Genomic DNA, 10,908 nt, shown 5'->3' with positions numbered 1-10,908 from the left:
CCTCCTCCTCCTCCACAACCAATTCCCCTTCCCTCACCCAGTCCTGCGCCAAGCCCTCCAGTCACTTGCTCTCAAACCCAGATCCTAGTCCCACTACAGAAAGTAGCCAGTACAGAGGGCATTGTCTGTGTCCATGTCCCTTTCACTCTCTCTGACCTATTTCAAATTGAGAAAAGATTAGGCTCTTTTACCTCCAACCTAGCTACTTACATAAAAGAGTTCCAGTACTTAACTCATTCAAATGATCTTAACTTTCATGATATTCACATGAACCTATCCAACACACTTTTGCCCGAGGAGTGTAGGTGAGTCTGGGAACAGGCTAGAACTCATGCCGATGAGGTTCACCAAACTACTCCAGCTCTTCCAGTTGGTGCAGAGGCAGTTCCTGACCAAGACCCTAATTGGGACTATAATATGGCAGGGGGAGTCACCAGTTGAGATCAATTCATTACCTGCATGGTGGTGGGTGTCAGGAAGTCAGCCAATAAAGCCATTAACTATCAAAAACTCCAAAAGGTTATTTAAGATAAAAATGAGAACCCCTCTATGTTCCTAGACTGCCTCACCAAAGCTCTTTTACAATATACAAACCTAGACCCTGAGACCCCCAGATAGGAGACAATTATTAATGACCTAGTTCTTCACCCAGAGTTTCCACAACATTAAGGCTAAACTTAAATGTCTAGAGAAGGGACCCTTAACTCCTCAGGCAGAAGTCCTGGCAGTGGCTTTCAAAGTATATAATGGAAGAGATGAAAAGGCCTATCGCTTTCCTTTTGGACACTGGGGCCACCTCCTCAGTCCTGAAGGAAGTTTAGGGACCTTCCTGCTCCCACAGTCCTCTGTAGTCAGGGTAGAGGGCATACCTTATCAACCTTTACAAACTCCCATGCTTCACTGCATCTTTAGAGGCATTGCCTGCTCTCACTTCTTTCTGGTGATTCCCCATCATCCCATTTCCTTTATAGGAAGAGACCTATTACACAATGTTGGAGCTTCCATTACTTTTGCTTCAGGACCATGCTTCAACCCCAACTCACATTCAATCCCACTTTTACTCACCCTCCAACCCATTACAAACCCACCTCCCTCTCCTTTTCCTCTTCCACCGCATCTAGTCAACTGTGTAGTCTGGGATACACTCACCCCCTGCCCCCCAGTAATTATCAGACTTAAAGATTCCACCTCTTTTCCCTCTCAACCTAAGTACCCGCTGCCCCTCAAGAATTTACTGGGCCTGCAGCCAATTATCCAGGAACTTTTAAACAAACAGCAACTATGACCAGCCAATTCCCCTTAAAACACCCTGATACTGGCTTATCAAAAAACCTAGAGGCAGAGCCAAGATGGCAGTGTGAGTAGAGCAGCGGAAATCTCCTCTCAAAACCATATATATTTTTGAAAATACAACAAATACAACTATTCCTAAAAGAGAGACCAGAAGACACAGGACAACAGCCAGACTACATCCACACCTGAAAGAACCCAGTGCCTTGTGAAGGGGGTAAGATATAAGCTGTGGCCTGGCGGAACCCAAGCACCCCTCACCTCAGCTCCTGGCAGGAGAAAAGGAGTCAGAGCAGGGAGGGAAAGGGAGACCAGGACTGCTAATCACCCAGCCCTAGCCATCCACACCCTAGCACAGACACAGAGCATGCATGGGGTGCTGGAAACAAGGCAAACAGGACAGTAAGACCTGTGAGCGGAACCCTGCAGCTGGCACCCCTGGGACAAGGATAAGCAAGTGCTTTTTGAAAGTCTTAAAGGGACAGTGACCCCACAGCTGGAAGGAAGCATCCCAGGACACTTAGCCCAGCAGCTGGAATCACAGGGAACTACAGACACCCTAACCCCCTGAGCGGCAGTGCAGCTTGGAGGCCCCTCATGGAGATAAACGACCTCCCAGCTGTTTCCCTTCCACGTGGCTACACCATATTGTAACAGCAGCCTGAGGCTGGCCACGCCCACAGCAACTGCGGAGCTACACTCCACAGTGGCCGGGCAAGAATCAGAGACCCTGTCTGTGCACAGCTGCCCAGCACAAGCCGTTAGAGGTCGCTGTTCTTCCAGGAGAGGAAGGCCACAAACCAGCAAGAAGGGATGTTCTCCCAGCCTACACACACGCCAGCTCCACACAACTATCTCTATTACCATGAAAATGCAGAAGAATTTCATACAGACCAAAATCACAGAGTAAATGCCTGAGAAGGACATAGACCTATCCAATCTTCCTGAAACAGAATTCAAAATAAAGGTCATAACAATGTTGACGGAGCTGCAGAGAAATATGCAGGAGCTAAGGGATGATGTCTGGAGAGCGATTACAGAAATGAAACAATCTCTGAAAGGATTTAGAAGCAGAATGGATAAGATGCAAGAGGCCATTGATGGAATAGAAACCAGAGAACAGGAACACATAGAAGCTGATGCAGAGAGAGATAAAAGGATCTCCAGAAATGAAACAATATCAAGAGAAATGTGTGACCAATACAAAAGGAAGAATATCCACATTATAGCAGTACCAGAAGAAGAAGAGTCAGAAAAAGGCATAGAAATTCTCTTTGAAAAAATAATTGCTGAAAAATTCCCCAAACTGGGGGAGGAAATACTCTATCAGACCACGGAAGTACACAGAACTCCCAACAGAAGGGACCCAAGGAGAACAACACCAAGACACATAATAATTAAAATAGTAAAGTTCAAGGACAAGGACAGAGTTTTAAAGGCAGTGGGAGAGAGGAAAAAGGTCACCTACAAAGGAAAACCAATCAGGCTATCATCAGACTTCTCATCAGAAACTTTACAGGCCAGAAGAGAATGGCATGATATATTTAATGCAATAAAACAGAAGGGCCTTGAACCAGGAATACTGCATCAAGCAATATTATCATTAAATATAAAGCAGGGATTAAACAATTCCCAGACAAGCAAAAGTTGAGGGAATTTGCCTCCCATAAACCAACTTACAGGGTATTTTAGAGGGACTGTTCTAGACGGGAGCACTCCTAAGATTAAACAGATGTCACCAGAGAAAATAACATCACAGCAAAGAAAGCAGACCAACCAAATACTAACTAAAGGCAAAAAATAAAATCAACTACCCACAAAAACGGTTAAAGGAAACACAAAAGAGCACAGAATAAAACAACCAATATATAAAGAATGGAAGAGGAGGAATAAGACGGGTGAGAAGAAAAGAATCTCCAGACAGTGTTTATAACAGCTCAATAAGCGAGCTAAGTTAGGCAGCAAGATACTAAAGAAGCTAACCTTGAACCTTTGGTAACCACGACTCTAAAGCCTGCAATGGCAATAAGTACATATCCTTCAATAGCCACCCTAAATGTAAATGGACTGAATGCACCAATCAAAAGACACAGAGTAATAGAATGGATAAAAAAGGAAGACCCATCTATATGCTGCTTATAAGAAACTCACCTCAAACCCAAAGACATGCACAGACTAAAAGTCAAGGGATGGAAAAAGATATTTCATGCAAACAACAGGGAGAAAAAAGCAGGTGTTGCAGTACTAGTATCAGACAACATAGACTTCAAAACAAAGAAAGTAATAAGAGATAAAGAAGGATATTACATAATGATAAAGGGCTCAGTCCAACAAGAGGATATAACCATTATAAATATATATGAACCCAACACAGGAGCACCAGCATATGTGAAACAAATACGAACAGAACTAAAGGAGGAAATAGAATGCAATGCATTCATTTTAGGAGACTTCAGCACGCCACCCACCCCAAAGGATAGATCCACTGGACAGAAAATAAGTAAGGACACAGAGGGACTGAAAAACACACTAGAACAGATGGACCTAATAGACTCTATAGAATGCTATGTCCAAAAGCAACAGGATACACATTCTTCTCAAGTGCACATGGAACATTTTCCAGAAAAGGCCACATACGAGGCCACAAAAAGAGCCTCAGTAAATTCAAAAAGATTGAAGTTCTATCAGTCAACTTTTCAGACCACAAAGGTATGGTATAAAACTAGAAATAAATTGTACTGAGAAAACAAAAGGACTCACAAACACATGGAGGCTTAACAACATGCTCCTAAATAATCAATAGGTCAATGACTAAACTAAAACAGAGATTAAGCAATACATGGAGACAAATGACAACAACAGCACAAAGTCCCAACTTCTGTGGGATGCAGCAAAGGCAGTTCTAAGATGAAAGTATATAGCAATCCAGGCCTAATTAAACAATAAAGAACAATCCCAAATGAATAGTCTAAAGTCACAATTATCGAAATTGGAAAAAAAGAATGAATGAGACCTAAAGTCGGCAGAAGGAGGCACATAATAAAGATCAGAGAAGAAATAAACAAAATTGAGAAGAATAAAACAATACAAAAAATAAATGAAACCAAGAGCTGGTTCTTTGAGAAAATAAACAAAATAGATAAGCCTCTAGCCAGACTTATTAAGAGAAAAAGAGATTCAACACACATCAACAGAATCAGAAATGAGAAAGGAAAAATCACAACAGACCCCAGAGAAATACAAAGAATTATTAGAGAATACTATGAAAACCTATATGCTAACAAGTTGGAAAACCTAGAAGAAATGGACAACTTCCTAGAAAAATACAACTTTCTAAGACTGACCAAGGAAGAAACACAAAATTTAAACAAACCAATTACGAGCAAAGAAATTGAAGCAGTAATAAAAAAACTACCCAAGAATGAAACCCCTGGGCCAGATGGATTTACCTCGGAATTTTATCAGACATACAGAGAAGACATAATACCCATTCTCCTTAAAGTTTTCCAAAAAATAGAAGAGCAGGGAATACTCCCAAACTCATTCTATGAAGCCAGCATCACCCTAATACCAAAACCAGGCAAAGACCCCACCAAAAAAGAAAACTACAGACCAATATCCCTGATGATCATGGATGCAAAAATACTCAATAAAATATTAGCAAACCAAATTCAAAAATATATCCAAAGGATCACACATCGTGACCAAGTGGGATTCATCCCAGGGATGCAAGGATGGTACAACATTCGAAAATCCATCAACATCATCCAACATATAAACAAAATGACAAAAACCATATGATCATCTCTGTAGATTCTGAAAAGCATCTGACAAAATTCAACATCCATTCATGATAAAAACTCTCAGCAAAATGGGTATAGAGGGCATGTAACTCAACATAATAAAGGTCATATATGATAAACCCACAGCCAACATCATACTGAACAGCGAGAAGGTGAAAGCTTTTCCTCTGAGATCGGGAACAAGACAGGGATGCCCACTCTCCCCACTGTTATTCAACATAGTACTGAAGGTCCTAGCCACGGCAATTAGACAAAGCAAAGAAATACAAGGAATTCAAATTTGTAAAAAAGAAGTTAAATTGTTACTATTTGCAGATGACATGATATTGTACATAAAAAACCCTAAAGACTCCATTCCAAAACTACTAGAACTAATGTCAGAATTCAGCAAAGTTGCAGGATACAAAATGAACACACAGAAATCTGTGGCTTTCCTATACACTAACAATGAACTAATAGAAAGAGAAATCAGGAAAACAATTCCATTCACAATAGCATCAAAAAGAATAAAATACCAGGAATAAACCTAACCAAGGAAATGAAAGACCTATACCCTGAAAACTATAAGACACTCTTAAGAGAAATTAAAGAGGTCAGTAACAAATGGAAACTCATTCCATGCTCCTGGCTAGGAAGAATTAATATTGTCAAAATGGCCATCCCGCCCAAAACAATATACAGATTTGATGCAATCCCTATGAAATTACCAACAGCATTCTTCAATGAACTGGAACAAATAGTTCAAAAATTCATATGGAAACACTAAAGACCCCAAATAGTGGAAGCAGTCCTGAGAAGGAAGAATAACGTGGGGGGAATCTCGCTCCCCAACTTCAAGCTCTACTACAAAGCTACAGTAATCAAGACAATTTGGTACTGGCACAAGAACAGAGCCACAGACCAATGGAACAGAATAGAGACTCCAAACATTAACCCAAACATATATGGTCAACTAATATTCGATAAAGGAGCCATGGACATACAATGGGGATATGACAGTCTCTTCAAGAGATGGTACTGGCAAAACTGGACAGCTACATGTAAGAGAATGAAACTGGATCACTGTCTAACTCCGTACACAGAAGTAAATTTGAAATGGATCAAAGACTTGAACATAAGTCATGAAACCATAAAACTCTTAGAAAAAAACATAGGCAAAAATCTCCTGGACATAAACATGAGTGACCTCTTCTTGAACATATCTCCCTGGGCAAGGGAAACCAAAGCAAAAATGAACAAGTGGGACTATATCAAGCTGAAAAGCTTCTGTACAGCAAAGGACACCATCAATAGAACAAAAAGGTATCCTACAGTATGGAAGTATATATTCATAAATGACAGATCCATTAACAGGTTGACATCCAAAATATATAAAGAACTCACGTACCTCAACAAACAAAAAGCAAATAATCCAATTAAAAAATGACAGAAGAGCTGGATAGACAGTCCTCTAAAGAAGAAATTCAGATGGCCAACAGACACATGAAAAGATGCCCCACATCATTTGTCATCAGAGAAATGCAAAATAAAACCACAATGAGATATCACCTCACACCACTAAGGATGGCTACCATCCAAAAGACAAACAACAACAAATGTTGGCGAGGTTGTGGAGAAAGGGGAACCCTCTTACACTGCTGGTGGGAATGTAAATTAGTTCAACCATTGTGGAAAGCAGTATGGAGGTTCCTCAAAATGCTCAAAATAGACTTACCATTTGACCCAGGAATTCCACTTCTAGGGATTTACCCTAAGAATGCAGTACTCCAGTTTGAAAAAGACAGATTCACCCCTATGTTTATCGCTGCACTATTTACAATAGCCAACAAATGGAAGCAACCTAAATGTCCATCAGTAGATGAATGGATAAAGAAGTGGTATATATACACAATGGAATATTATTCAGCCATAAGAAGAAAACAAATTCTACAATTTGCAACAATATGGATCAAGCTAGCGGGTCTTATGCTCAGTGAAATAGGCCAAGCAGAGAAAGACAAATTCCAAAAGATTTCACTCATCTGTGGAGTATAAGAATGAAGGAAAACTGAAGGAACAAAACAGCAGCGGACTCACAGAACCCAAGAATGGACTAACAGTTACCAAAGGGAAAGAGACTGGGGACAATGGGAGGGTAAGGAGGGATAAGGGTGGGGAAGAAAGGGGGTATTATGATTAGCATGTATAATGTGGGGGGTGGGGGAAAGGGGAGGGCTGTGCAACACAGAGAAGACAAGTAGTGATTCTACATTTTGCTATGCTGATGGACAGTTACTGTAATGGCATTTGTGGGGGGGACTTGGTGTATGGGAGAGCCTAGTAAACATAATATTCTTCATGTAATTGTAGATTAATGATAAAAAAGGGGGGGATTACTCCCTGATAGGATAAAATTAACTACAAATCAATGATTAATGCATGCTTTACATATCCTTAATTTTGATCTTTTAAAGGGTGTCCAATGATCAGCTATGGAAGTACATTTTTCTGATAATATTTTTTTCTCTTAAAAAAAAAGTGGTTCTCCAATGGGTTCTTCACAATGGTGTAAAGGTCATATCAAAGTGGGGGCAAAGGGTTTGTTTGTGTTTATACTTAGGGTCAACGCCTAATTTGGCTACTCAGAAAATGAATTAAGATACAATATGAAGAAGAACTTCCAACATCAACATCCTCTGGAAGAGTCATTGCAGAAGATGATCATCAAAAAACTTCAACAAAGATCCAGGCGATGCTGCAGTTGTAGCTGCATTCATCCCACCGGTTCCTGGACTTGCCGTTGGAATGCAGAAGGAGATAACTAAGCTGGCCTTTGCATACAGTAAAACAACAAATTTGACTGGATCTATACTGCTGGAAATCAATCAAGAATTAGGAGAAGTGCAAGTTGCAGTGCTTCAAAATCATGCTACTATAGACTATCTATTGTTAAAAGAACATATGGGATGAGAACAGTTCCCAGGAATGTGTTGTTTTAATTTGTCTGATTTTTCTCAAACTATTCAAATTCAGTTACACAATATGCATCAGATTATTGATAAGTTTTCACAAATGCCTTGGGTACCTAAGTGGTTTTCTTGGTTACACTGTATATGGCCGGTAATTGTAGGTCTGCTTTTGTTATGTATCTGTATTCCTATTCTGTTAATGTGAGTACGCAATTTAATTAGTAGTTTGCTTATGTTATACATGCTTATGTTACTCTACAAGAAGTTATGTCAAAGAAATAGTCAATCTTCCCATGTTTTCTTCTGTCTGCTACTTCTATAACTTTTCTTCTTCCTTCCTAATTACAGCCCTTTAGTAGAATTCATGCCTCATATTGAAAATTACCGTGTATCATAATTCTTCCAAGTGGTAAAGATACCTCAAGACAAATGCTGGGCATAAAAGCCACAGGGCATAAATCTGCAAAGAAGTAAAAAGCTAACCTTTTCAAAGAATATTGCTTCTCTCTCTTACCAACTTTACATTTCCCTGTATGGCCTCAGAAGATGGCTGGTTAGCCAGAGACAGGTAAGATTCCTCAAGGGAGGAGCAACCTAAGACAGGCACAGTCGCAGGGGGGCCATCAGGTGAGAAATTGGGGATCAACAGAGGTGAGGTTAGAACCTCACCCCCCGTTTTGAGAGAAATCTTCTGCATCTGTGGATGTTTTGTTGCCCTTGTCTATACTGGATTAATACTTAGTCTATAGGCACAGACTTGATCATCTACATTTGCCCTCTTACAGCACTAAATTATGTTTTCTACCTTTATCTTGCATCTACCTACCACTTTAGCATTTTATTTAAAAAAATAGGGAGAAATGTGGGATTCACATATAAATCAAGTATAAAAATCAAGTGAATAATCATATCTGACTTGATTGTTTATAGTTCATGATGCATGGTCAAAACCAAAAGTTTCTGTGACATTACTGCCCTTGCACTGTTCACTATGTAAGAACTTATTCACTATGTAAGAACTTGTTCACCATGTAAGAACTTGCTCGTTATGCTTCAGAAGATTGGAGACTGTTGAGAATTAGGCTTGGGGTTGATTAATGATTGTGCATTGAGTCCCCTATACAGAATTTTATTGTTGTTAACAATCATTTGATCAATAAATATGAGAGATGCCCTCTCAAACAAACAAAAAAAGAACCAAATGGAAATCCTAGAAAGACAAAAACTGAAATGACAAACTCACAAAAGAGGCTCGACAGTGGATACGAACTGGCAGAAAAAGAGAATTAGCAAAGTTGGAGATACATTAAAAGATGAGGCAATGCAAAGAATAAAGAGAAAAAGAAGTATGAACAGAGTCTCATAGAAATGTGGAACACCATTAAGTGCACTAATATATGCAATACATATCAGAGGGAGAGGAGGTAAAGAAAGCAGATAAAAAATTTAAGAAATAATGGCTAGAAGTTTCCCAAATTTATTGAAAAATATTTATCTATATAATCCACATTGCTAAATAAACTCCACATAGGATAAGTGCAGAGATCCACAGACATCATAGCAAAAATGCTAAAAGCCAAAGACAAGGAGAAAATTCTGAAAGGAGCAAGAGATAAATGACTAATCACTTATAAAAGAACTCCAGTAAAGATTGGCTGACTTATAACCAGAAATAATGGAGGCCACACAGTTGGACAACATATTCAGTGCTCAAAGAAGAAAAATCTTTTCAATGAAGAATTCTACATCCAGCAAAGCTACCTTTCAAAATGAAGGCATCCCCAGATAACGAAAACCTGATAATTTGTTGAATACAGACCCACCTTACAAGAAATACTATCAGAAGTTTTTCAAGCTGAAAGCAAGTGGACTTAGATAGTAATTCAAATCCACACGAGCAAAGAGCACTGGTAAAGGTAATTATGTATTATAAGATAGTATATATATATATAAAATATACATACATACATATTTATATAGTGTTTGTGTGTGTGCGTGTGTGTATAGTCAGGACTATAACATATGGAAACATTATGTATTTGCCAAGAACAGCAAAAGGAGTTGAGTAGGAGCAATGAAGTATTGGGAAGAAATTACAAATACTGAACCAGAATTACACACCTACAATAAATCCCACTTGGTCATACCCTCTTTCAACTTAATGGGAATAAAGCTAAATAATCCAACAACTAATTTTTAAATAATACTAAGACCCCGTTATCAGTCCAGAGTTCCAATTATAACTCCTAAAAATTTTTCTCCAAAATGTATGCATCAGATATTCTCTGAAAAGGGCATATAATGTGTAACTATTCCTATTGAGAAGTTAGCACTCTGAAATTGGCTGTGCCAATTTTCAAGGTTGCTTTAATAAGTGAGTGTAATTTATAAAAACCATGGTAAAATATAATTTTCCCACCTGAGAGGGTTAGGCTTCTGAAAGCATAGTAGGAAAATGATTCCTTGAGGAATTTAAGTCGTTATGGAAAAAAATAATTTAGGCAGAACCCTAAGTCAGTTTTAAGTTCACCAAAATGAAGACTGTATTGAATAAGGAGAATGACAGTCTACATATTTAACTAGAAACAAATACTATATAGCTGATTATTCCTTGCTTAGGAGCAAGGAGATATTTCACAATCTCCCACTCTCACAGCTTCAATATGATGCTTGCAAATTTACTTTTGCTTTGTTAGGCATAATAGGCATATTAAGAAGGCAATTAAGTATAAAAAAGAAGCCTAACCTCATTCCAAATGTCTAATACTTTTCAGGTTTTATGATTTTCAGTTAATCTCATCTCTCGAACCCTTCCAGTCCCAGTCCTAGAGATGAGAAACACATACTTGAGACCAAAAATATTGTGT

This window comes from Manis javanica, chromosome 4, assembly GCF_040802235.1.
Source record: "Manis javanica isolate MJ-LG chromosome 4, MJ_LKY, whole genome shotgun sequence".
In the NCBI taxonomy this organism is placed as follows: Eukaryota; Metazoa; Chordata; class Mammalia; order Pholidota; family Manidae; genus Manis; species Manis javanica.
Note: the sequence above shows the minus strand (reverse complement) of the source record.